This window comes from Manis pentadactyla, chromosome 2 (assembly GCF_030020395.1).
Source record: "Manis pentadactyla isolate mManPen7 chromosome 2, mManPen7.hap1, whole genome shotgun sequence".
Classification (NCBI taxonomy): domain Eukaryota; kingdom Metazoa; phylum Chordata; class Mammalia; order Pholidota; family Manidae; genus Manis; species Manis pentadactyla.
In genome coordinates, this window is record NC_080020.1 from 124,583,875 (window position 1) to 124,611,699 (window position 27,825).

Here is a 27,825-nt window from a genome sequence, read left to right on the forward strand (position 1 = left end):
TAGGGAATAACTCAAATCCCACATGAACATCCAAATGAAATGATATGCCTAACCCCATTTGATGAACTGTTTGGCAGGCTTTCTTTGAAATACATTATAAACTATAATTCTGACTCATTAGTCAGTGTTAGGCCTTTTTGTGGAAAATAAAAATAGAAATGCACAACTAACCTTTGAAGCCAGACAAGAATGGGTAGGACATTCTATCTTAAGCTTTTGGACATCCTATCTGGGATATTATAAAATATATATATATATATATATGTATATGTGTGTGTGTGTATGTGTATATACACATACAAATCAGTATATAAATACACAAAGAGACACATAAATGGCTAGCTAGCTAGCTGTCTCTATATCTTTATCTTTATTAGGGTCTGTACTTGACTCTACATTTGGCAGATCAAAAATGAATTGTTTGTATATCTCATTCCCTTAAAAACAATGGGATTTGATTATCTGCTTCTTGCTAAGCAGGTGTATAGGTTAACCAGAGAGAACTGGTCAAATAAACTTTTACTTTGTGGGGAAAATCCCCTTCTCTTTGAGTGTAGTATTCACTATACTACACAATCATATCTTTTGACTAGGAGATCTAAATCACAAATGGTCCTATTCTGTCAGCAATAGGATGCTTTCTATGTACTTTTTCTTTTTCTGGTTCAGGTACTATGAAAGAAAAAGAAGGGTAAAAAAAAATGCTGACATATGCAGGAAAATATTTCAGTACTCAGCATTGCAAGAAGAGATGTGATATTTTTCGAATTGAAGTATCTGTAACTAGTGCATGAGAAGAATTCTAAGAATGTTTTGGCAAGCTCTCTTGAATCTCCAAAGCAAATTGTAGGCCTCAGGGATGAATTTTGATTACATATTGAATTTCAAAGTAAGTTGGAGAAATATTCATCTAAGTTTCTGATTGAGATGGACTTGGAATAAGTGGATAGCACTAAGGAACTATTATGAAAATTTCAAAATTTTTGCTAGGAGGGCATATTCTGTTCAATTTCAAAATGTTTTTCCCTATAAGAATGTTCTACATTTTAACAGTTCCTATGTTTCTTTATTTCAGTGATATTTTTATTATTTAAAGAGCAGAGAATTCACAGGTATCTTTATCTCAGTGATGTCAGGCACTCAGAATTAATCACATGAGGACAAGATATTTATTGTCATATACTCGGCCTATTGAAGGAAAAGCAAAATAGAGAGGAAACAGTAATAGTAATGATAAATTTTAAGTCATCAAGCCAAACATAAAAAAAAAATGCTTCCCATATTTCCAGAAGGATTTGTGGTAGATTACAAAATTACATGTAGTCTAGGAACATGGAGATTTGCAGGATAGAAACAGTAGAGCACTACTGAACCAGTAAGAGCCTGACCATGAAATTTGGTACAGTTTTTAAATTTGGACGGCAACATCAGTTTACAGCTTTCTGGCAGCCCAAACACACAGATAATTATGCTCAGTTACAACTTTCAAAACTTGTAACTGGTATGTTAGTTTTATGAACAAGTTTCAAAATTCATAACTTGTTCATAAAATTAATATACCAGTACACTGAGGAATCATAAAGAGGAAAAAGGTACAATTCTGGCTTAAGTAAGGTGGAGATGTCAGCAGAAGGAAAAACAACACCATTGCCCAGAGATAAACAAGGCAGTATTGAATTCACAGGGTTTCTCGGAGACCTATAAATAACTGAAATTACTTTCTCTGATAACTGAGTCAGTTTGCTCCAGGGAAAACTGCTCTTCTTGATAGTTTTCAGAAAATCAGCTTTTGCTGAGGGAGGAGAAAGTAAAACCGTCTTATACATTTCTCTTTTCCATTGATTTGCCCGTGTACCTTTTTTTTTTAATTTATAAAATTTCCCTTTGGTGACAATGAGTTTATATGCAATTAATTTCTCGTATATAAGTAATTTCAACTGGACTTGTAACTAAATGAAATTTCACAGTTGTTTTCTTTTTAACACTTTTCAGAAAAGTAAAAATATTCTCTTCTTAGCATCTGAGAAAGTTAATCCTGGATACTTCTTAAAGAAAATCCTTAGGGATTTTTTTATGACATACAGAATAGCATTGTTATACTATGTACAACAAAGTTTTCTGTGTACAGCTATAATAGCTCCCAATTAGTTCAATTTTACAACTACATAATAAATTTCCAGAAAGCAGTTCTATGTTGGAACAAGCTACATTGCTGCTGTGTGACAGCATGATTTAACAGTAACATTTAGAATATCTCTACCAATAGTTCTAAAGTTTTAGTGTGAGTTAGGGTCAGTGGATAGTTTTTAAAGTGTATACATTCTTCTCCTACAACTTCTAATGTCAATTCTGCTCATTAGGTTTGATGTGTAACCCAAGAATATTTTAAGAACAAGATACATCTGATGCCTGTGGCCTAGTCAACACACTGACAAACACTGATTGGGATTTTTTTTTAAAGTGGTTTGTAAATCTCTAAGAAAATATTTTATTAATTATATATTCTCTTAACTGAGAAGTTAATTAAAACACAAGTAACAAAAAGTTAGTTTATATACCCAATCTTGGAATTGACATAATCTATGATAACAATTAAAGTTTCATATAAATACACATCATATACTCTAACCATATTATCAGTCATTTTACTCTTAATGTTCATACACAAGTCTGCATATGAATACTCACAGCAAATTCAAACATAATAGTTTCAAACTGGAAAGAAACCAAATGTCTCACAGATGAATGGAAACAAAATATTGTATAACCATACAATGGGATACTACTCAGAATAAAGGAGAAGAAACTACTGTATTTATGCAGCAACTATTGATGAATTTCAAAATAATTTGCTGAATCAAAAAAGCCAATATGTCATCCAATTTATGTAAAATGTTATGTTTTATAGTATTTTATAGTGAATTATGTACAATTAGATGATTTAGCGACTTAATTGTATAGTGAATAAGCAATATGTAGTGAATGAAGTTGAACCGAGTTTCCTGGAGTAGGAAGAGATGAACTGCAAAGAGACATAAACAACCTTTCTGGGTTGGTTGTGGTAATGTCATAGGTGTACACAAATGTCAAAATTCATTCAATTGTACACTTTAAAAAATGATATATTACTTATTGTACATTAATAATAAATCATTAAATTTGTTATTTCAAAAAGAAGCAGTCTAATTAGAGCTTTCATCTGAATAAAATTATTCTTATTCAAGAATGGCAACAGTTGTCCAAATAAACTGAACTGTAATTGTTTACAAGGATATTAAATAAACAAAAATAAAAAGTCCTTATAATCAACCAAAGTCTTATAATTCTACTATTATGTAATTTTTGAATTTTCAATAGAACATTTTTGAAGAAGCTATTATCAATTGCCTGGCTCTTTTATCTACAATTCATCAATAGACATAGGTTGGTTTTATATCTATGACATTCCGCCTTGACAAACAACTGATTAACGGTTTGGGCAGAGAAACGTCTTTCTCAAGATGCCTCAAATGAATTAAAGGGATTTATGGCATAGTCCAGTCACTTTCCTCGGTTTTTAAAATGTCACCTGAACAATTTGTATTTCCCTCTAGGTAGACTTGACTAATAATTAAGCCAGAGTTTATTTTATGGGTTTCAGACTTGCAACATCATTAAATGTTCAATAGAGCAGGTCTTTTAATCTAAGGAAGGGTATAAAGAAAAAGAGTGCAACACTGACATACAGGATTGGGATATTTAGGCATTCAAAGAAGAGCCTGATGAATGTGAATGATCAAGTTTTCCTGAAACTCCTTTGCTTTGACGACAGTTCAATGCCTTCCTTTCCAAGGGCATTGACCTTCAGATGCTTTAAAAAATGTATTTACTGATCCTGGGTCACTTATCTTACAATTATTCTTAGGTGTATTCCCCAAGATCTCTCATTTCTCCCAGACCTATAATAAGAGTTAACCACACACAAAGGTCAAATGAGGAAGTATAAGGCTTTTTGTGTAAGCATACAGCTTGCTTATACACTTGATGATTTTCGGGTTGTCCTTACCCTTTATTGGTGGAAGTCTGAGGATTGCCAGTGTGTTAGGTCAAGGAGAATGAAATACAATGCTGTACTGGGTCAAGTAATACACAGTTATCATCACTTTGGATTCGGAACTGAATGTGGAGGCCTAAGAAACTGAAAGTGTTGTTTATAGTCTACTATGTTAGTTAATCAAAGCCTGGATCCAAGAATGACATTCTATTAATTGAGTTAGAATGCTGAAATTTTCCTGGTAAAGTATGTGTGAAAGCTCTGGAAATGATCATGGCAATGGGTCTATTTTATAAACTTGTTTGGTCACTTTTTACCCAAACCCCTTGAGTTTCTGCTATCTATTCCTGAAGTAAGACATTGAAAGTGGATTAGTGAGAGGGTACTAATAACATTAAAAAATCTGTGGTGGGGACGTTTAATTTGTGGTGACATTTAAGTCATTAAAAAAATAAACATCTGCCACATCATGAATTTGGACATGTCCAGTAGAAGTCCATTGCTAAATGGAAATGGCATAAATGAACTTTATTCTCCTTCATTTCCCATCTGAACTCTCATGGTGAGGACTCCATGATCAGCTAATGGAAGAGAGAAAAAGCACGGTCCTGGATTAAGGGTGGTTTTGCCCAGCATGCTGCATCACACGCCTGGGAACACCTGCCTTCTCCCAGCCCTGCAGAGAGGTAACTATGAATACATGGGTAAAGTGAAATTCTCCCAAGAGGCAGAATCACCTGTCCTTTGGGTAGTACATTAGGTTGTCCACACTGCATGGAAGGGAATATGGTCAGAAGTTTGGATCTTACTATAATGCCAGTTCAGATAATAGGACAAAAGTTAGACAAAACCAAGACTGTTTAATTGGTAACATGGGGTCCTATAGAAAGGGTCCAAAGGTTCTTATTGTTTTGGAGGAAATTAAGTTGCTATTACAAAATGGGGACAAGGAAAACTATTTCTGGAAACCAGTATAATCAATGAAATAACTGTTTTTCCAAAGAGCCCGGGTCTATAGAACACTATAGCAATCCCAAAAAGAGAGGTCCATCAATTTCTGAGATCCAACAGGAATGAAGATAAAAAATGTCACTGGGCTGAGGTACTAGCAGAAGGTGAGTTTCTCCAGGAATGGATAATGGAAAGAAAAAAGCAAGCTGATGACAAGGTAGGGAAGAGGTTCTCGTACAGACTCTCTGAATGCAGTGAGCACTGTTTTTAACCAGTAGAAGATGTACTGGTTCAGATTTACAGTTGAACACACAAGGTTTTACTAGTCCCAAGCTTATGTAGCTTCAGAAATAATTTGAGAAAGATGATATAAGTGGCAGAGTGAGGGTCTCCAAAAGCCCTGTGCTTCACAAAGGTAATGAGACAGCCTGCAAAGCTTTGGTTAGTATCAAATTTTTCAGAACTCTAGAACTTAGCCAAATACCTACAGAGATTTTGGGAGCCTTATTCAAGAAAAATGGCTGAATTTTGGTAACATCAACAAGCCTTGTACTGTTTTCACTAGCCTTATTACTACTGCTCTTCCCCTCTCCACAGTAACATTATAAAACAACAGCTTACAAACATGGTGAAAACGGGCAGCCCGGCAGCTACTGGGAAGGGAGAATAGGGGTTGGAGCTCATTAAATTCACATTCCCAGAGAATGACCATTGCTTGGTCTGTCTGGTGGTTCCCCACACTCACCCACAGAGCTGTCTTTATTATAACAAAACTTGTTTAAAGGGAACTTTCCTGGGGATGCATTTTCAAGAACTATTAGAGGTAAAGTTTAACATAATACCACTTGAAGAGGTGAATAACGGTTGGGGAAACAAGCTAAAGAAAAGGCTTAAACTGAAAAGCTGAGGAATAAGATGTCCACAGAGGACTTTGAAATGTGGGACATATTCTCAGAAATCTTAAAACCACGAGCATAATTAGTGCCCATAACCAGACTGCTGTCCCTGCACAGGAAATAACTGAGAAGGCTCTTCCTTCCTCTTACATGGAAGCTCAGAGCAGTTGGAAAGTGAAGGCTCAAGTGCAGTTGTCCACTGCCCCCATCAGTGCTGAAGAAGCGCCAAAATGAGCACAGAACCATTCAGTGAAGTCTGGGAGTCTCACTGGTTTCTGGAACTTAAGGAAATTTCTGTTCAGTCTGACCACTAAGCTAGACAAGCAAGTACGTCAATGGCTACATAACAGAGAACACAGACTTTGCAGAATTATTTCTTAAAATAATAAACAAACTAGTTGCCACATTATATCATTTAAAAATGTCCAATTTTCTAACAAGATAATAAGGAGACCTGCAAAGAAACAGGAATGCATGGCCTATACGCAGGGAAAAAAGTTATTACGAATAGTTGAGAATTGCAGACATTGGACTGATTACACAAAAAATTAAATCAGCTGTTTAAATATGTTTAAAGAATAAAAGAAACTGTGTATAACAAACTTTGAAAACATTGTCTCAGCAGAGACTATCAATAAATATATACTAAAAAAAGAGCCAAATAAAAATTCTGTAGTTGAAAAGTACAAAACTTAAGTGAAAAATTCACCAGAAGAGCTCAAAAGTATATTTGAGGAGGCAGAAGAAATAATCCATAAACTTGGAACTTGGTCCATTAAGATTATGTAGCATGAGGAAGAGAGAGAAGAACCGCAAAAATTTAACAAAAAGACATGTGATATGACCAAGCATACCAACCTGTGGGTAATGGAAATGCCAGAAAGGAAGGACAGAGAGAAATAGGCTGAAAGAATATTTGAAGCAGTAATGCTGGAAATATACCAAATTTGATGAAAAGCATTCATCTATATATCTAGGAAGCTCAATGAATTCCAAATATGGTATATTCAAAGATACTTATACCAAGTGGATTTGAGGCACTTTTAAGGTATGAATGAAAAATTTAACAATGACATCTCCAGTGTTGACCCCAAGTGTCAAAATAAAAAGTAATAATACACAGAAGAGTGAATACATTTGTTGTTCTATTTTTTGGTTAATCAGCAATGTTAAGAACAAACTTTCTAACAGAACATATATGAAAGGAAAGTACTTCTATTCTTCCAAGTACTAAAATAGGTGTCTGTCCCTAAAGGTCTTTATATATTTTAACTTTAAGTTATGATATCTGTCATAAATACCTTATAAATATATCAATATACATACTGAATGATGGAATAAGTTGAATATCTTTGCTTATTTTCATGGATATCAAATTTGTTCTCTTCTCTTTTGGAATTTTTCCACATCTGGAATTATAAAAACAAACTTTCATCTGGAAAAGCAATTCAATAGAGTTACTAAAATGTACAATAATTGACTGAAATTGCTACTTTAAGCTACTTCATAGGTTTCCCTCAATATAGACACTAAGAGCTAAGCACTTCTATTTTCCTATAGAATCATGAAACTCTTATCTTCACTTTATCAATTTATAATGATTTTCTGACAGTAAAAGGCAGAAAGGGAATAGCACTTATACCCTAATAACAGTGTTCAGGGACACTGAGAAATTTTAATAGTTATAGACCAAATTATGGGATTAAAGACGTCAGAGGGAGCAAAGTGCTTTATACTCTATACTTCTCATTTCAAGAACCTCATGTAGTAAAAACTATCTTTGAAGCAGTTATAAAATGTGACATTTATCAGGCACTGAAATGAAATTTTATTTTTAATTTAACACTTCAAGGAAAAAAATTATCTTTATGGTTGCCTCTTCAATAGATTATTATAAAAACTCTAAACTATACTCCATTATAATTTGCTTTTCCTTTAAGACTGATTAGTCATATATTTTTCTGTCTATAGATATAGATAATTAAACATGTTATAAAATAATGGAAGATATATTTTTCCATTAATATATTCAATGCCTTTTGAATATTAAATCCAGTAAATAAAAACAAATAGTTTCAATTAAATTATATCTCAACTTCCATTACTTGTTCTTAAATATTTTATTTCAAACCTTAATCTAGGGTAAGTTCCATTAATTATTTTTTTAAAAAAAATAGGTCCAGTAATTCTATTACTATATTAGGGTTAAAGTCCTCAGGTAGACATTTGATTTCTTCTACGCTGATTTCTCATTATCTATCTATCTCTTCATCTATCCTGCTTTCCAGCTTGCATGCTTTAGCTGAAAATTTTCCCAACTTTTCTTTTCCACCTATTGTCTTGTTTTGAAATAACATTCTCCAAATTTATATTCCATATTCATTATGAAATGTTATCTGTTGTATATATTTATGTGCATATTCCTAATTATGTCAATAATATGTGTGCATTTGATATTGAGAAAAATTAGTAAAAAATAAAATTTCATCATGAAGTCAACAACCAATTAAAATTCATTTATACATACAATGATTTTCTGATAGCAAAAAGGAAAGAAGAGAGAATAACATATACTGCTTTAGCTTCCTCTTGATGCTATAACAAATTACTGTAATCATACCGTCTTAAACAATACAATATCATTTTCTTAAAGTTCTGTTAGATATACAAAAATCTAAATTGTCTAATGGGACTGAAATCTAGATATTGGCAGGGCTGCATTCTTTTTTCTGCCTTTCTAGCTTCTAGAACCTACTATATTCCTTGGTTTGTGGTCTCTTTACAACTTCAAAACACATAGTCTGAACTCCCTGACTCCAGCTACCACCATCACATTCCTCTCTGGTTCTCCTGTCTCTCTCTTTCATATTTTAAAGGCACTTGTTACACTGAGCCCACCAGGATGATAACTGCATTTGAAATATTCTTAAGTTAATCAATTTGCAAAACCATTTTTGAATCTGAGGTAGTATGTTCACAGGTACCAGAGATGAGGATTTGTACATTATTGGAAACCATTACTCTGACAACCTATACACAAATAAAAATAGTCATTGGAATTAATGTAATGATTGAAGGACTTAAAATGAAGCCTCCTGTCAAATCCTCTTTCTTTAAAAAATGTAGCTATAACTGCTATCCATTGTTTTTTGCAGTCAAGAATCATGACATATTTGAGTATTTCATAGGCTGACATGAATCCCCCTTTCTTTTCCCAAATGTTCTATAAAATTTTGTCATACACACCAATATTGTGTTACTAGTACTTAGCAAAGAAGTGTTTTTATATATTATTAATGGAAATAAATTAATAAAAATACAGCTAAAAAGAGTGATGGTAGAAATATATGACTAATATGGAAAGAAAGAAGGAAAGAAGGGAAAGAGGAAGGTAGGAAGAATATCAAGCCCTTAGATCAATAATTCTTTTAAGACATTTGGTAAGGGACAGAATTTCCGTCACAAGTACTTGTGATCTGAATTGGTTCATTCTCTCTCTCTCTCCACTTATCTGTGATCGATGATCTATCTGTGTAGCATCTGTCTCTCATCTGTCCCTATATTTATATTTACAGATATGTTGAAGAGATATGTAATCTCGATAAGAAGTAATATCATTTGAAAATAATTAAAGAGATTTTGCTGCAAAGTTTTACAAATAAAAAAGCAAACAAGTGCATAAAATCCATTCCGTCTGAAAAGCAGTAGCTCTTTGAGAAAGGAAAATGTAAAAACAGAAAGAGTAAGATATTTTTAAGAGAAAATTCAAATTTAATTAAAGAACAACTATAAAGCTATTCACTTAGATGTAAAATCATTTTATTTATGTATTGTGCTGTCAGGAAAAGAAGTTATGGTTAGGAAGCTAAAAACTTTGCTTAGTTATGTTGAAGTAATAATAGTTTGATGACCATGTTTTCTTCTGAATCACAAGTGAAAGCTTTCCCTCTTGCATTTTACCACAACATGGAAAGAGATAAACACTTTTACTATAAAACTTGTTGATATAGATAATTTTACCTATTCAAAAGATCAATTTTATGAGTCTAAATATCAATATTTGTGTAGTATGACTTGGATAACTGTGGAAAACCAAATAAAGCACATGTGAGAGTTAGTGGTAATTGTTAATTATCTCAGACAAATGAGCTTTCAAGGATTTTACTATTGGGTTTGACATTGTTTTCCAGCTTTGTTTTAAAAGCTACATAACATCACAATATATGCTGTATTGTTACTTCATTTATATATTTTACTATTTAGGTATTTAGGCTATTTACATTTTTTGAAAGTTCAACAACACTGGAGTTATCTGCATATATGAATTTGTGTCTGCATAAGTCTTTAGAACTGCTTCATGGCAAGGGGCCAACTTCATGTATTTTACTGAGGGAATCCTCTTTAGGAGAAATCTCTATGAGCATGAAGAAAACAAGATAGTTATAGCTAATATGTACAAAAATAGGTCTCAGGTATATCAGCCTTGACCTTATTCACAGGGGAATAAATCACATCAAAAAGTTGCTTTTACTTTGAGGTTTTGTAACTGGCCTTTTGTATTCCTATATATTTCAATCCCTGGCAAGGGACCGGGTCCTCCTAAGTAAGAAAGTTCTTTTCAGCCTAAAAACAATAGTCCTGAGAAAGGGAGTGGGCTTAAGCCATTTGCTGCCAGCTCTTAACAACAGCTGAGGAATGGTGGGTGGGGAACAAACAGACATCTAGTACAGCTCCCCTCTTGTTCAACCTGGATTCAGTTTTTTCTAACTTTAAGTTCACTGTATCCAGAGTTACTGTAGGGTTCTGGAGCATAACAATCCTGGGAAAATTTGTGAGGGGAGGATTAATAAGATGAACCACAGCCCCTGCTCCTTAAGTTGGTCCTGAGGCTTTAACTGATGATACCCAACAGCTGGCTTCTCTACTGTGCACTGAAAGTACACTGACTGTTGGCTAACTTTTCTATTGGTCTAGGTGGTTTGCTGTGCATTGGTCCACAGAGGATCAGATATCTTGTTTACCATGACTCTATCAGGTTGTGGTTGTTCTACTTGTACACTGAAAATAAGAACTGAGCGTGGGATTACCAATGAACACTTTAGTAGATCACTTGAATGCCAAACATACTCCTCTATAGGTGGGAGGGGTTGAATCACAGATGATTGGCAGAGAAGCAAGAAGTATGATACTGGAACGGTATATATATGAAATTACACACTTGTCAAAACCTGTTGAATTTATAAAACAGAGTTGACCTTATTCTAGGAAAATTTTTAAACTATCACATAGTAAGTCAGGAGATCCAGGATTGAATGGAGAATGTGAAAAAAACCACCAACTTTATTACAAATATGTGAAACAATCTCACTGAAAGCTTAGATGAAATGGTGCTGATGTACGTATAATTTTAATGAGTGAAATCTGCAAGACTCAAGGTAAAAGAAACTCCACATAACACTATAGCAGATAAAATTGTCTCATATGGAGGTATCAGGCACCAATTCTGGGACTGTTTTATGTGTATTCTGGAATTGGACAATTAAGTATATGATGGTAGTGATGGAAGCCAGGTTTCTCACTGTTGGGGTGGAGATTTATAGATAAACATGGTGGGGAGAGTTGGAGGAGGTGAGAGAGAATGATTCATTTGATATGGGCTAGAATTGGGGATATCAATCTGAAATGATGTTTGGTTTAACAGACACAGGTAGTTACTTACAGAACTCTCTGTAGATATATATAAATAGAAAGGTTAGTATGCACCCATATATTTACTTAGCCTTTCAAGGGAGAGGGCACAAAGGCAATGACACCCCAATAGCAATAAGCACCCAGCATTCATATAATGGTTTCTAAGACAATTCTCCAGTGAAAATAAACAGTATTCCTTGGGGAAAAAAGCTGATTTTTAGTTCAGGGATAGGAAAATGATGAGCCTAGAGCATTTGTAGTGCCAGAAGATAAGAAAGTGCTAAAAAATATAAGCACACATACACACCAATCATGAGGCTCTCTCAAAGACACCGAGAAACCAATTCCAAGAGACCCAGTAACCAAATGTGGAAGAATTTGAGTAAGAAAATAAAGTTGTATAAGATTGCAACCCAGATTTCAAAATGAATATCCTTGATATTTTACATATATGAATAAAATATTAAATAAATAAATAATTTTAGGAAGAAGAGACAAATGTATTTGCAGAAGGTACTCAAATAATTCGTGTAGATAATTGATCCTCAAGGAGGTAGAGTGTAATTCCCTGTTTCTTAAGTATGGGCCGCATGGTGAATCGTTCCAGAGAGTAGAGAGGGAACAAGGATGGGGAGAGAAAAGTCACTTTGCAGTGAAGAAACCTGACAAACACTACTTTAGCCATGTGATAGGGGTCAAAAGAACAGTGATAAATTAATGATATAAAATAGTCTGACTTCAGTTTTTGATGTTTGACTGCTGACAACTCTTAAAACTCACCTCATCCTCTTCTGCCCTATCAGGAAAAGCTGACAAGAAAACCTTTGGGGTTATGCTGTTGGCCCAGGTGAGAGATTCAAACCATGCAAGCCCATGCCTCTGTGGAATCCTCACACTGTCCCCACCTTCTAAGCACAATAGAAACCAAGCGAGTCTGTTTTTCCTTCTCTCTTAAGCCTTTTACTGCTTTTTCATTATCTTTTCATGTATTTGGAATCATCACTCCAGATATCAGAGCCAAATTTTGTAGGGGTAGTTGTTCATCCTCCCCCTTTAGTATGCCATAACATAATTCCTGTTGATAAAAGCAAAACTTCTAGCCCCAGTCTACCCATGAGAAAAACATTATCATGCAAATCCCAACTAAAGGATATTGTACAAAAATATCTGACTTGTATTCCTCAAAACTGTTATGGTTATGAAAAGCAATGAAAATTTGAGGAACTCTCACAGCCAGGGAGAGCCCGGTTGACCTGATGACTAAATATAATGTGATATATTGGAACAGAAAAAGGACAAGTAAGAACTAAGGAATTTGAAAAAAATATGGACTTTATTTAAAAATAAGAATTAATATTGGATAGTTATTTGTATCAATAATAGCTCATTGTAACAAATGTACTATACTAATGTAAGGTAATAATTCCAGAAACTAGGTGGTATATGGGAACTCTTACATTAATTTTGTGATAATTATATAAATCTAAAACTGTTCTAAAGTGAAAAGTTCACTTAAAAATAAAACAAAATAGTAGGATTTGTTTCTTTTAGTGGCTGAATAGTATTCTATTGTGTATGTGTACCACTTCTTCTTTATCCATTTACCTACTGATGGACGCTTAGATTGCTTCCATATCTTGGCTATAGTAAATAGTGCTTCAAATCCTACCATTTGCAGCAACATGGTTGGAGTTAGAGCGTATTATGCTCAGTGAAATAAGCCAGGCAGAGAAAGAGAAGTACCAGATGATTTCCCTCATTTGTGGAGGATAACAACAGAGCAAAACTGAAGGAACAAAACAGCAGCAGACTCACAGACTCCAAGAAGACACTAGGGGTTACCAAGGGGGAGAGGTGGGCGAGGGTGGGTGTGGAGGGAGGGAGAAGGGGATTGATTAGTACTCATGATGTTGGGGTTCATAGGGAAGGCACTGTAGCACAGAGAAGACAAGCAGTTACTCTGTGGCATCTTACTATGCTGATGGACAGTGACTTCAATAGGGTATGGGGGGGACTCGATAATATGGGTGAATCTAATAAACACATTGTTTTCCATGTGAAACCTTCGTAAGAGTGTATATCAATGATACCTTAATAAAAAAAAAACTCAAATGCTACACCTCACTATAAAAAGTAAAATAAAAAATAAAATAAATAAATGATACTGCCTGGAAAAGAATCCACAAATGTCACCTGACTTCATTCTTAGTACCTTACTTTGCATCACAGAAGTGATTGATACAAGTGCATCTTGCATTGATCCAGGCAAACATGATTTTCAGTAGAATGTACGAGGCACAGTGGTAGGAAGCTGAAGAAGCAGGGCAGCGGCAGTGAAAAATATCAAGCCACGGAGAAGACTGATGGCTGGGGGACCAGGAAAGGCTGCACAATGTTAACACCATGACCGCCTCCTAGTGGCCAAGGTTCTACTATGTGACACTGAAATGCCCAGTTATTTAGGAAATATTCTTATTTGAGAAAATTATCATAACACGTAACAAATGTTTGGGTTGTAACATGTGATTTGTACCTACAATATTGACATTTTATTTTTCTCACAAATACATGTAAACTGGTAAAAACTTTAAATGTGGTAGTTCTTACTGTGCAGCCAGTTTTAATGCATTTATACCCAATTTTTAAAAGTTTGAAGGAAAATTCAGTTAACTTAAAAACAGTTGGAAATGTACTGATACCCAAATAGAAAAATGGGAGGGAGAAATCCATGAAATGCTAGTGAAAAAATTAAGTTTCAAATCTCCAACAAACATGATTCATTCTTGCAACAAATTTCTTTTTCTAAAGGCGAAGATGAAGTACGTTTTTAACTGTTCCTGTTAAAAGAATAGCAAGCCTGATATTATCTAGTTTTAGAAACTGTTTTAGAAAATACTCCCATGAACTACAGGAAGTATAAATAATACACACTTTCTGGAAGGTATTTTTCCATGTCTATCAAAATCCTTAAAATCATGCAAGCCCTCTGATACCAAAATCCAAATTATAATAATTTATATTAATATGATTTGAAATTAAGATCAAATATACATTTAAATTAACAAAAAATGCTCACATATATACCCATTGGATATATTCACATATTCACACATAACCAGTGTTTCAGCTGTCTAAAAAATGAGGCTTCATCATATGCATTTAAATGAAAAAGATGATATTTTGTGAATAGAAAAAAATTTGAACATAATATTATGATGATAGCTAACATTACCATAACACTTTGTGTCAAACACTTTTGTGAGTGCTTAGCATTTTTTAATTATAGAATTCTCACTCTCCTGTTACCTCCCCTCACCATCCCCCCACCAAAAAACAAACAGAGAGGTATGTATTTTACAAAAGAGAAAACTGAGGCACAGAAAAATTAAATAACTTCTCCAAGGACACATACCTGGGAATTATGGCAGAGATACTAACTCAAGCAGTGGGGCTCTGGACACCAAGGTCTGAAGAACTATCTAATAACTCTCTAGACAGACTGAGGATGCAGAAGATGATTCCATTTGTATTTTAGAGTGAATGGCAAAGACAATATAAGTCACACAAGTCTAGGGAACAATTTGTCATAAAAGTGAAAATGGCTATTTGGCTTTGGTTGTACATCCTTACAGAAAAGCTTTCTAACTGTCCAGAGAAACTTCTTTTACTTATTGAAGGCTGTGAAGTCAACCAATTAGATACATTTTATAAAGAAAGAACAGGCAATTTCTGGTTCCAATATTTCACATATCATATGATTTACTTTGATTTTTGCAATATTTATTTTGTCTCTGGCTAAAAGGAAAATTTCATCTTGTTTACTGGTTGTCTAGTAGCTATATTTGATTGTTAGCTGAGCTTCTGCCAGATACTTTCCTTCAACAAAGGAGAAAAAATATATATTCTCAAAGCAATTGTTTTATAGTTCAGTCAGCTGAACTTTTAGAGAATTCTTTCGGGCTAGGTTTAAAGAAGTGTCTGTCCCCCTCTTGACCATGAAAGCCCTCTATAACTAGATACATGCATTTAAAGGTATCAGTATTGAACTAAAAATTGTTTTACTTTGTGGGGGTGCTTGCATTTATTTCCTCAAGTTTGCAAATGTTCACATTTACATGATTTTGAATATGTTTTGTAATACATTGTGGAAATATAATTGAATTAAATCTTAAGTAGAAAATTCAATTTATATTGTAAGGTAGTTGAAACAGTGCTATCTTGTTATCCAGTACTATGTAAAGAACTATTATAGAAATCTGTGGATTAAGACAATACTATTTTGCTACATTTGAAGATTTTGTGGGTCAGTATTTCACAACTCCATATGAGGTGAACTAGGGTTGTACATAGTGTTCAACTGGCAGCAACTCTGGTCAGGAAGGTACAAGATGACATCTCATACAATCCCCAGACCTTTGCAGAATGTTGAGCTGGGTCCCTGTCTCCTGTCTGAATACAGTTTCCCATGCCATCTCTCCCTCATAGTTGTCAGACTGTGACATCACAGGATTCCAAGGTTCCAAGGCAAAAACTGCCAATCCCCTGAAATGTTAGGCCCAGGTCAGGCATAGAGTTTTTCTGCCATACTCAACTGGTCAAAGCAATCACTGGCAAGTTCTCATTCAAAGGGACTCCACTGCTCAATGGGGAAAAAACACAGGACTTGCAGCAATAATAATGCACCACAAACAAGTCTCCTTTATTCTTCAGTTTTTAAAAGATTAGCAGAATATTGGAGATTACATAGTACTATATTATTGTGTCATTTTTTTATATGGTGCTCTAATATAGACTTAGGAATACTTTGATCTATACACATTCCAATACACTTCAGTTGCCTTCAGATTCAGCTTTGAGTACAGCCTGAAAGATTTCTGTAATCAAGTTTTCACAGAAAACAGGGGGCCTTAAAAAATTTTTATCACTATCATCTGATGACATATTTTTACAAAACTCATACCATAAACTAATGCTATCGTTTCAACACCAAGACTGAAATAATCAGTCTTTGACAATGATTATTGAAGTATATACCCAGTTGTGCCAAATTATTTCTCATTTCTCCTGGAATGTAAAATTCATATTATTCATTTTTTTGGCGAGTAAGCAATAAAGGGCAATACAACTATGCAAATTTTTATAAATATTTGCATAATTAATTCACCTGGTAAATTACATTTTATGCTTAGGAAGCTGTTATACCAACAGAACAGAACATATGATTGATGCTTTTGTAATTTTTTAAAAAATTCAGTATTATTGAGTTAAAACTGAAATATAAAATTATTATATTTGAAGTGTACATCATGACGATTTGATATATCTATATACTTGAAAAGATTATCCCTCATCTAGTTAATTAACACATCCATCACCTCAAGTATTTATCTTTTTTTGTGAGTGTTAAGACCATCTTACTATCTTAGCAAATTTCTATTATACACAGTGCTATCAATTATAATCACCATATTTTATAGTATATTCTCAGAACTTATCTTGCAGCTGAAATTTTATACCCTTTTATCAACCTTTCTCTATTTCCCCAACCCGCCATCCACTTTTCTACTCTTTGCCTTATGAGTTTGATTCTTTTCCCCTGATTCCACTTAATTAGTCATATCATGTAGTATTTGTCTTTTTGTAAGTTATTTCACCTAGCATGATGCCTTCAAGGTCTTTCCATGTTGTCTTAAACAGCAGGATTTCCTTACTTCTCAAGGCTGAATAACATTCGATTATATATATATATATATATATACACACACACACACACACAAACACAATATAAATATATACATATTCATATATATTTGCAGATGTCGAACCATCATTTTGTTCCTGGAAAACATCCATCTTGATCATGGTGCATGATTCTTTTAATGTGTTGTGAATTCAGTTTACTAATGTCTGGTTGAGGATATTTGCATTTTTGTTCATTAAGGATATTGGCCTGTAATTTCCTTTCCTGTGTCCTTGTCTAGCTTTGGTGTCAGTATGATGCTGGACTCATTAAATAAGTCTGAAATTATCCTAAAGTGGTTTTACTTTTATTGAAAGATTTTGAGAAGAATTGGTATTAATTCTTTAAATGTTTGGTAGAACTCACTAGTGAAGCCATCATGACCTGGAATCTTATTTGTTGGGAGGTATTGGATCACTGATCAAATTTCTTCAGTAATAACTGGCCTTTACAGATTTTCTGTTTGTTCATGATTCAGTCCTGTTATGTTGTATGTTTCCAGGAATTTATTTATTTATTTTAGGTTTTTAAATTTGTTGGTGTATACTTATTCATAATAATAATCTCTTATGATCCTTTGTACATATGCAGTAACAGCTGTAATTATTCCTTTCATCTCTAATTCTATTTGGTTTTCTCTCTTTTTAACTTGATAAGTCTAGCTAAAGGTTTGCCAATTTTGTTTATCTTTTAAAAAGCCAGGTATTAGCTTCATCGATTTTTCTTTTGCCTTTTTAGACTCTATTTCTTTTATTTCCACTCAGATCTTTGTTATTTACTTCCTTTTACTAACTTTGGACCTTGTTTGTTCTTTATTCTAGTTCCTTGAGTTATAAAGATAGGTTGCTTATTTGAGGTCTTTCTCTTTTTCTAAATGTAGGCATTCATCCCTATAAAACTTTCCTCTTAGATTGCTTTTGCTTAGGGAGGTTCCTTATATACCAAGTTGTTTTTGTCTTACTGCATTTATGATTCTCTCCATGTCTTTATCTTTTGACAACTTAAATGTAATATGTCTCCGTGTGGCTATCTTTAGATGTATCTTATTTGGAACTTTCTGGGTTACCTGTATCTGAATGTCTGTGTGATTTCTCAGGTAAGGGAAATTTTCAAGCAATAGTTATTTGAAAAAGTGTTGTGCTCTTTTCTTTTCTCTGCTCCTTCTTGTACTCCTATAATGAATACATTAGTTTGATGGTACCCTATCCACCCCTTAAGCTATCCTTACTCTTTCTTTTTCTTTTTTCATTTTATCCCACATCTTAGATGAATTCCAGTACCTGAATTTGGGTTCATTGATCCTTTCTTCCATGTGATATAGTGTGCTGTTGAACCCCATTATTGTAATTTTAATTCAGTTTATTGTATTCTTCATTTCTGTGATTTCTGTTTGGCACTTTCTTATATTTTATCTTTGTTAATTTCTCGCTTTGATCATGCATTGTTCTCCTGACCTCAGTAAACATCTTTATGTTTATTACTTTGAACTCTTCATCAGGTAAATCACTTATTTACATTTCATTAAGGTCTGTTTCTGAAGTTTTATCTTGTTCTTTTGTTTGAAGCATATATTCTCCCACTTATTCAATTTCCTCAATTCTGTGTGTTGTTTATATGCAACTGATAGAACAGCCACCTCTCCCAATTTTGATGTATAGTCTAGCAGAGGTAATGAAACTTTTTGTTCAGCTCAGTCTGAACTCTTGGTTTTCTTTCAAACCTTCCTGAATGTCCAACCCAACTTTTTTTGTCTTGGTGGCTCCCACTAGTTAAGAATGTCCCAAGACCTGCCAGTGTCCCACCAAAGGAGGATCTCAGTAAGCATTTAGTTTCAGGCTGATTGAAAGTCAGAATATTAGTTGTCATTTTTAAAGTATGCAAATAGATTTTTTTCAGGGAAATATCAGGAGACAAGTGTTTCTGTCTTTTTCTTCTGCACTAAGCCCTGACTCTCTTCTAATATTTTCAATAGAAGAATATCTACTTATTAAAAAGGTTAACATCTAAGTGTTGCATAAAATAAGACCTGAGATTTGGGTTATTTGAATAAAACACCAGAAAAATTTAAAATTATTCTTTCACTTCTTGTCTTCATATATTTTGGGAGAAAAAAATAATCATGTGATGGAAACTAATTTTTTACTGCATCCTATTTGCACTTTCTAATCTTAAGGAGCAATTAGAGAGTTTACCTGCAGTTGTTCTAGTACCAACTCTTCAACAAATAATTTGTGACCTATTAAGTTTATCCTTCCATCTCTCACATTCCTCAAATTAATATAGATTACATGATTTTTAAGTTCTAGCATTAAACTATTATGTAATAATTGTATAATGCTATTTTTATTTGTTGTTTTGAAAGAAATTTAATTTTAAAATTCAATATAAATTGCTCAGGCAGCAAAATTTGATTAAATCAATTTTATTATTCCTTTCTTTTTCCAATACCATACAATTAAGGGTGATATAAACTAAAAGGAGTAAAGGGATGCTTTTGTTTGTTTCACATGACTTTTTATTCACTAAGATTACTTATCTAACTGTAGTGAAATTATAAACACAACAGACTTTAAAAACAAGTGATCTTTTAGATTTTTCTACCCATGAAACTGATAAAGAAATTGAGTTCACTCACTATTAATGAAATTTAATCTTTGATTCATGAATATTTATATGGAATGAAATGTTGAATAACTTGTAAAAAAGAAGATGTTTTAAATAAATCACAATTTAGTGCAGACCTATTATCTCTTAGCATGAGGTATTGGAATTCCAATACTATAAATGACTAACTTTTACAATGTAAACCATAGCCAGATATTTTTAGAGGTAAAATGGCCTACATTAATCAATAATCAAAGAATTAGACATATGGTCATGATCTTGGTAATTTTTTATGATTAATGAATGTTTTCTATGCATAATATTTTATTATTGATGATATGGCCTTCCTGATTCCATAAACTAGTAGAATCACCCCGCTTTCCTAATGCTGATAATCCCAAACATTTTAGACAAGTAGCTTTCTAAATAATTTTTCACAACTGTCCACTAATTATCCTAACTGCAACAGAGTGAAATTCAACTGAATTTACATTCAACTTTTAACTAATTTCTGTAGTGACATATATGAAATTTAGGTGATTAGAGACTCATATTTTTTCACATTAACTACAAGTAGCAAGGATGTACATGAGAGACTTAAACAATACTATCTACAGCCCTGTATTGTAGGAATTGGAGAATCTGTGTGGTTGGTTCAGAAGCCTTTCACTTAGAAACATCTACTTAGCATTTTTGTTATTATTTGGTAGTACCTCTACTCTGTCTTTTTATTATAAACAATGCTAGAATGACAGGTGTACATATTTTTGTTCCACTCTCACTGTAGTGTATTATTAAATATTTTTAAAGTTAACTAATACGATAGGTAAAAATAAATGTGTGCACATATGTGTCTGTTGTGCACAAGAGAAATTTCCCAATAATCTTTAAATATTTCTTAAATTGAGTTGATCTTTACCTATGTCATTTATATTTTATATAAATTAATCCCTTGTCTCTACTACCTATTCAAATTACTTTCTCAGGCTTGTCATTTGTATGTATAATTTTAAAAATATTGTTATTGTAGTAGCTGTTTTAGTTGATTTTGTCATTATTGACCAGATGTTAATTGTTCTTCATGTAATTTATCAAAGTTTATATCAGGGCTTATAATTCCTATTTTTAGAAAAAAAATCATAATTTAAGATTATTTTTAAATGTCTATGTATTCTTAAAGGCATAAAGTTTGATTTTTTAAAATTTCTGTTCTAGAATTTAATTCAAGAAAATGGTAGATTTAGAATTTATTCTTTATCAAAAATTGCTTAGTGTCACAAATGCACAATTATAGATCACAGCCCTGTGTTTGTATATTCAGATTCAAAATGTTTCATTTCAGTACAAATTTGGACTAAAAGTACTGATAAATGCTGGTATGCAAAAACTGAAATGTTATAATTAAGCTTTTCTTGACTTATGCTGTATAATTTTAATTTATCAATTTATTTCAATTGCTCTCTAAAATCATGTTAATTTATATTCTTCTTTTATTTTTAAATTCCGTATTCTGATACTTACTAGCAATCAAAAATGACATTTTTTCAGTACCAGATACTTTCTATTCACAATTATCAATCATTTTGATTAGTCTTAACTTATATTAGAAAACAAGCAAGAAAGCAAGCTATATCTTGCTAATGCCATAGCGTAACTCTAATAAATATTTTTATAAGTAGTTGATGATATCTAATTTGCTTGGAATTGTTACCCAGTTTTATATTTAATACAGTATTTCCATTTAATTTTTGTCCTGTGGAATATAAATTTCATAATGATAGCCTCTCTTTCCTATGTTTATTCATCAGCATTTTTACTCATTGTGGGCAATCTACCTTTGGGTGATTAGAATTTTATTACATTCAAGAAGATATGATTAAATGAAACAATAAGTGGCGGGTGTAAAATGGAGATCGCTATTTTAGATGACATGTTTTTATGAGATTTATAAATTACTAGATCACAAGCATTTATTTTGAAATGTTGAAAATTAATTTCTAAAAGCCATTTAGAAATCATTTTTTTCTCCAGGTGTTGGACTAATAGTTATATTTTAAAAACTTAAAATGCCTGTTCCTTATTACATTTTCACTTAGGGAATCCAGTTATTCATTTTTGGATCAACACCAATGCCATCCCAAACAAATGATGCTGGCTGATTCATTCCCTGTGATAATCGAAGCTCATAGGTACATTTGGGTTGGAAGCTTATAAATCTCTGAGGTTGCATGTAGTGAGATTCCTAAGTGCACTCTGTTTTGATAGCATTACAGATAAGAATTGAAGTTATCCCACTGTGCAGGACAGTTTGTCTGTAGTTGATATTGTAAATGACAGCCTAGTAGTAATATAATCAATAATTTAAGTTTTCTACCTGGACTGAAATACAAGGGAAGAAATTCCTAACGTAATATATTTAACATTTAGATAGAAGAAATTTGGCATTTCAGAGTAGTGGTTCATTCAAATTGAAGTGTTTTATTTACAAACTCTCCCACATTCATTATTTATTTAAAACATTTACCATCTTTCAGCAGCATATTTTTCCATTATTTATTTCACCAAGGTGGAGATAATTAATTGCACTTTTGCCAGTCACCCCAGATTGTGATTGTTTAACAAACATATTTTATGGCATGTTACAGCATATTTTTGTTTTCGCATACTGTAAATTTCTCAACTGACTTGAATTTTGAAATTGTAGCTAAGAGCTAATGATGAACTATTTTTGTTTATTTGTAATTTATCAACTATCATCTGTACATTTATTATTTAAACCTCATCTACTTCTGAACTTAGTTTCAAGTGAATTAATAACCTTTAGTTACAAATTGTGATGTCCTACAGTAAGAATAAGTGAATATTAAATTAAAAAGCACATGTATAAAATTAAAACATTCCTCAAAAGTAGAAAGATAAGAAATACTGTTTTGCAACAGTTTTCAGTTTATTGTTCTGATAGAGTATTAGAATCTTAAGGTATCCCATATCATGTATTTTATATTTAAAAAATTAGTATGATTATAAAGTTTTCCTAAGATAGTTAAAAAATCATAACAATAATAAACTGAATTGCATAAAAATACCTGCAATTAATTTGCACTTATTTAGTTGTTGCAATCTGATCACATGTTTTTCAGCTTATGTTAACTCTATTATTCTAAGACAAAAAGTAGCAATGTGCCATGTTTCACAGGAAATTTATGAACAAGTAAATATTCTTGGAACAATAGGAGCGTCATTTATTTAATCAAGTGTAAGATATGTGTAAAAGTGATTCATGTAGTAGGAAAAATGAAACTTAATAATGTTTTTTCCCATTTTCAAATGTATACCTAAAATGCATTTATGTTTTATAAAAAATATAATCCTAAACTTAGGAAATTTTATTGTTTTCTTTACCACCAGTTGATTAGGTGTTACTGATAAGCACATAACTACATATTTGGAAAGGATGAAGAGAGGGTGAGTTATTTGGTGTAGTCTCTTAATATAGCATTCTGCTTTTTAAATATTTTTACTGAAATGTAATAGGTATACAGAAAAATGAACATGTCTTCAGTACGCTTAACAAATTGAACACCTATGTTATTAATGGGCACTCCAGCAAAGAAATGGACATCACTAGTACTTCAGTGTCAATATCAGCTTAACCATTATCTTGACTTTTAACCTGCAAAGTTAGTTAAGCATGCTTTTGTACTTACTACACATAGAATCAAGTAGACATAATCAGGTATTTTTGCTTAACATTATGCTGGTGAGATTCCTCCATATGGTTGCATGCTCTGTGTATCATTCATTAACACTTATATATATACTTCCATGTGTTACGGGTTGAGTTTGTTCCCCTCAAGTTCTTGTCCTCATAGCAACAAAGAATTGAAAGGAGGTGACATGGTAGCAAAGCAGAGGGAGAGTTTTATTAGAATACTCTCCACAGGAGATGTGGGCCAGAGTCAAGGTAGACAAAGGCCCTGAAATTTTAGGCAGGAGCCTTATTATATTACATTCTGGCTAGGAAGCGCCTCTTTGACTGAAAAGGTGGGGTTATTTGATTTACAGGTCCTTCTATGTAGTCATCCCTCTCAATGAGCACATTCTTTTCTCATACTGAGCTGTGATTTGGGCAGTTCTTAGTTCCATTTGATTGAGTCCCCTTTGGGATCTAAGGTTGAGGAGGAAGTTATGTCCCTGAAAACCTTTTTTGTCTTCATGTGGGACCCTATATCTTGGCAGTCTGGGCAACTTTTTTCCTTGACCTTTATCTTCCCCTAACCCCAGCTCCTCATGTCTATATTTCTGCCTAATACATGCACTGAGTACCATAATTTATATGTTTATTCCATAGCCATCTGACTGCCAAAACAATGAATGCAAGACTAATTTCTCATTTCTCCTTACTTTGCAGAAATCATACTTTTTTCTGGAATGATTTCCTTTGTTGGTAATTTTTTAAAAACATATTAACTTTTTTTCCAAATATAGAAATATGCATATTATTTATGTATTTATTTATTTATTTATTTATCCTTGAGTGAACTTTTTTCATTTTTAATTTTTTGTCCATTTTATCAATGGTATCAAAGTTATTGACATAAAGTTGTTCATGTTATTTCCTTATTATCCTTTTAATATTCATAGAATCTTTGATGTAATGATTTATAACAAATGTATATTTGGTCATTCAGACAACTAAAATATATTTCTCAGATATATTTGGTCTTCATTCACAGTTCCTGAAAATGCTTCAGAGCCATAAAGTTCAAATAGGTATCTTGTTATGTTAATGGCGAGTCTTTTGGACCATGCTCAAAGGTAGATGCTGGTTGCTTGGGGAACAGACATGTGATTAGAAAGTGTGAGTAGTAATCCTCTAACCCCCAACCCCTGAGAAGGAGAAGAAAGAGTGGCTGGAGGTTGAATCAGCCAATGGCCAAAGAGATAGGCAATCATGACTATGCAATGAAGTCCTCACAAAACCAAATAGAAAAGCATTTTGCTTTCTCTCACTTTTTAAAAATCTCACTTTATTTAACTAGTATTGATCTGTAGACTATCACTAGCTTTTGTCTAATATTCATATAAATCTAAAATTCTTTCCATTGTTTTATTTTTATTTTTTTATTTTTTTTATTGAAGTATAGTAGATATCCAATCTTATAATAGTTTCAAGTATACAACACAGTGGTTCAACGATTATCCACATTATTAAATTCTGATCCCAACTAGTGCAGCTACTATCTGTCAACATAGAAAGATGTTACAGAATCATTGGGTATATTATCCACTATGTGTTACCATACCTGTGACAAACATATCATGATGAGAATTTGTGTGCCCCTTTATCCCCCCCCTCTCCTCACCAACCTACTTCAACCCCTCCCCCATGGCAATGACCAGTCACTTCTCACTGTCTATGAGTATACTGCTATTTTGTTCATTTTGTTTTGTTTGTTTTTAGATTCTACAAATAAGTGAAATCATATGGTATTTGTCTTTTTCCACTTAGTTTATTTCATTTAGCATAACACATTCTAGGCCCATCCATAATTTTGCAAATGGCAGGATTTCTTTCTTCTTATGGTTCAATAATATTCCATTGTGGATATATACCACATCTTCTTTGGTTGCGTCAATATCTTAGTTATTGTACATAATGTGTCAATAAATATAGAGTTGCATATATTTTTGAATCATGGACTTTGTTCTCTATGGATAAAATGCTAGAAGTGGAATTACTGGATTGTATGGTATTTCTATTTTTAATTTACTAAGGAACCTCCATACTGCTTTCCACAGTGGCTGCACCAATTGATATTTCTACCAACGGTGTAGAAGGGTTCTCTTTTCTCCACATCCTTGCCATAATTGTTATTTCTTGACTTTTAGATAGTGGACATTCTAATTGGTGTGAGGTAATGTCTCTTGTGGTTTTGATTTGCACTTCCCTGATGATTAGTGATATGGAGCATCTTTTCACTTGCCTATTGGCTATCTGTATTTCTTATTGGAGAAATGTCTGTTCCAGTCCTCTGACCATTTTTAAATTGAGTTATTTGGTCTTTTGGAGTGTTGAGTTATGAGTTCTTTATGTATTTTGGAAGTTAACCCCTTATCAGATGAGTCATTTATGACTATATTCTCCCCTATTGTAGGTTGCCTTTTTGCTCTGCTGATGGTGTCCTTTGCTGTACAGAAGACTTCTAGTTTAATGTATTCCTACTTGTTCATTTTCTGTTTTGTTTCCCTTGCCCAGAGAGATATGTCCAGAAAGAAATTGCTCATGTTTATGTTCAAGAGACTGTTGCCTGTTTTCTTCTAAGAGTTTCATGGTTTCATGTCTTACATTTAGGTCTCTAATCCATTAAGTTTACTTTTGTTTATGGAGTTATGCAATAGTTTCATGCACTTGCATATGTGTGTCCAGTTTTCCCAACACCAGTAATTGAAGAGACTATCTTTTCCCCATTGTATATTCATGGCACCTCTATTGTGTAATAATTTACCATATATTCATGGGTTTGTATCTGGGATCTTTATTCCTTTCCATTGATCTATAGGTCTGTTTTTATGCCAGTACCATACTGTTTTGATTACTGTAGCTTTGTAGTTTGCTTGAAGTCAGGAAGGGTAATACTCCTAGCTTTGTTCTTCTTTCTCAGGATTACTTTGGTTATTTAGGGTCTTTTGTGGTTTCATATTAATTTTAGATCTATTTGTTCTAGTTCATTGAAGAATGCTGTTGATATTTGATAAGGATTGCACTGAATCTGTCAATTGCTTTAGGCAGGATAGCCATTTTGACAATATTAATTCTTCATATTCATGAGCACAGGATAGATTTATATTTATTGGTATCTTCTTTAATTTCTCTCATCAGAGTCTTATAGTTTTCAGAGTATAGGTCTTTTATGTCCTTTGTTAGTTTTTTAATTCTTTTGAAAAACTCCTAGGTAATTGATTCTTTTTAATATGATTTTAAATGAAATTGTTTTCATGAATTGTCTTTATCCTAGTTTATTGTTAGTATATGGGAATGCAACAGATTTCTGTGTATTAATTTTGTATCCTGCAGCTTTGTTGAATTCAGATATTAGTTCTAATAGTTTTTTTTGTGAAGTCTTTATGGATTTCTATGTACAATATCATATCATCTGCAAATAGTGAGTTTTATTTCTTCCTTACCAATTTGTTTCAAAGTGATAATTGATATAAAGTTTTGTTAAAGCCTATACCATAAAGACTCAATAAACTATTAATGAAGAATATTTGGGAAAAACAGGACAAAAATGGTAAGTGAAAATGCATATTAATATGTTTCATTTATGTGGTGAGCACTAAATGATTTGTCTCTGTTTATCTCCCATTATAAATAAAAATTTATATTAAGTATTTCTAATTATTTTGTTTCATTATTCTTGAAGGCTTAGGAAATTATGATATTTGAGGGATCTAGACTATAATCTTTAAGACCTTCTGTAATTCTAAGATTCTCTATTTCTCTAACTATATAATTCTATGTAGTTAATATATTTTAAATTTTAGCCAAGTCATTTATTATTATTATTATTATTATATAGTTCAAAGTCATAAATGAATTTGCAATGCCAGTTCATTTTCTGTTTTGGGTGTTGTATACTATGTCACATAGTTAATTTATCAAGAGGTATGGTAAATTAGGATAGTCTTACCTTGGCAAATTCATCATGGGTCAGAATCTAACCTGCATCCTGCATTTTTAGATGGCTAGTGTAGCCAGTCTTTCTTTCTAAATCAGGTTCATATTAACCAGAATCACAGGGCCTGGTGCAAGAAAAACATAATTAAAATGATAAAGAGAGCTGTTTAAAGAACTTTAATATCCAATTTATTCAATAATCAAAACATCATGGATATCAAACAAGTGT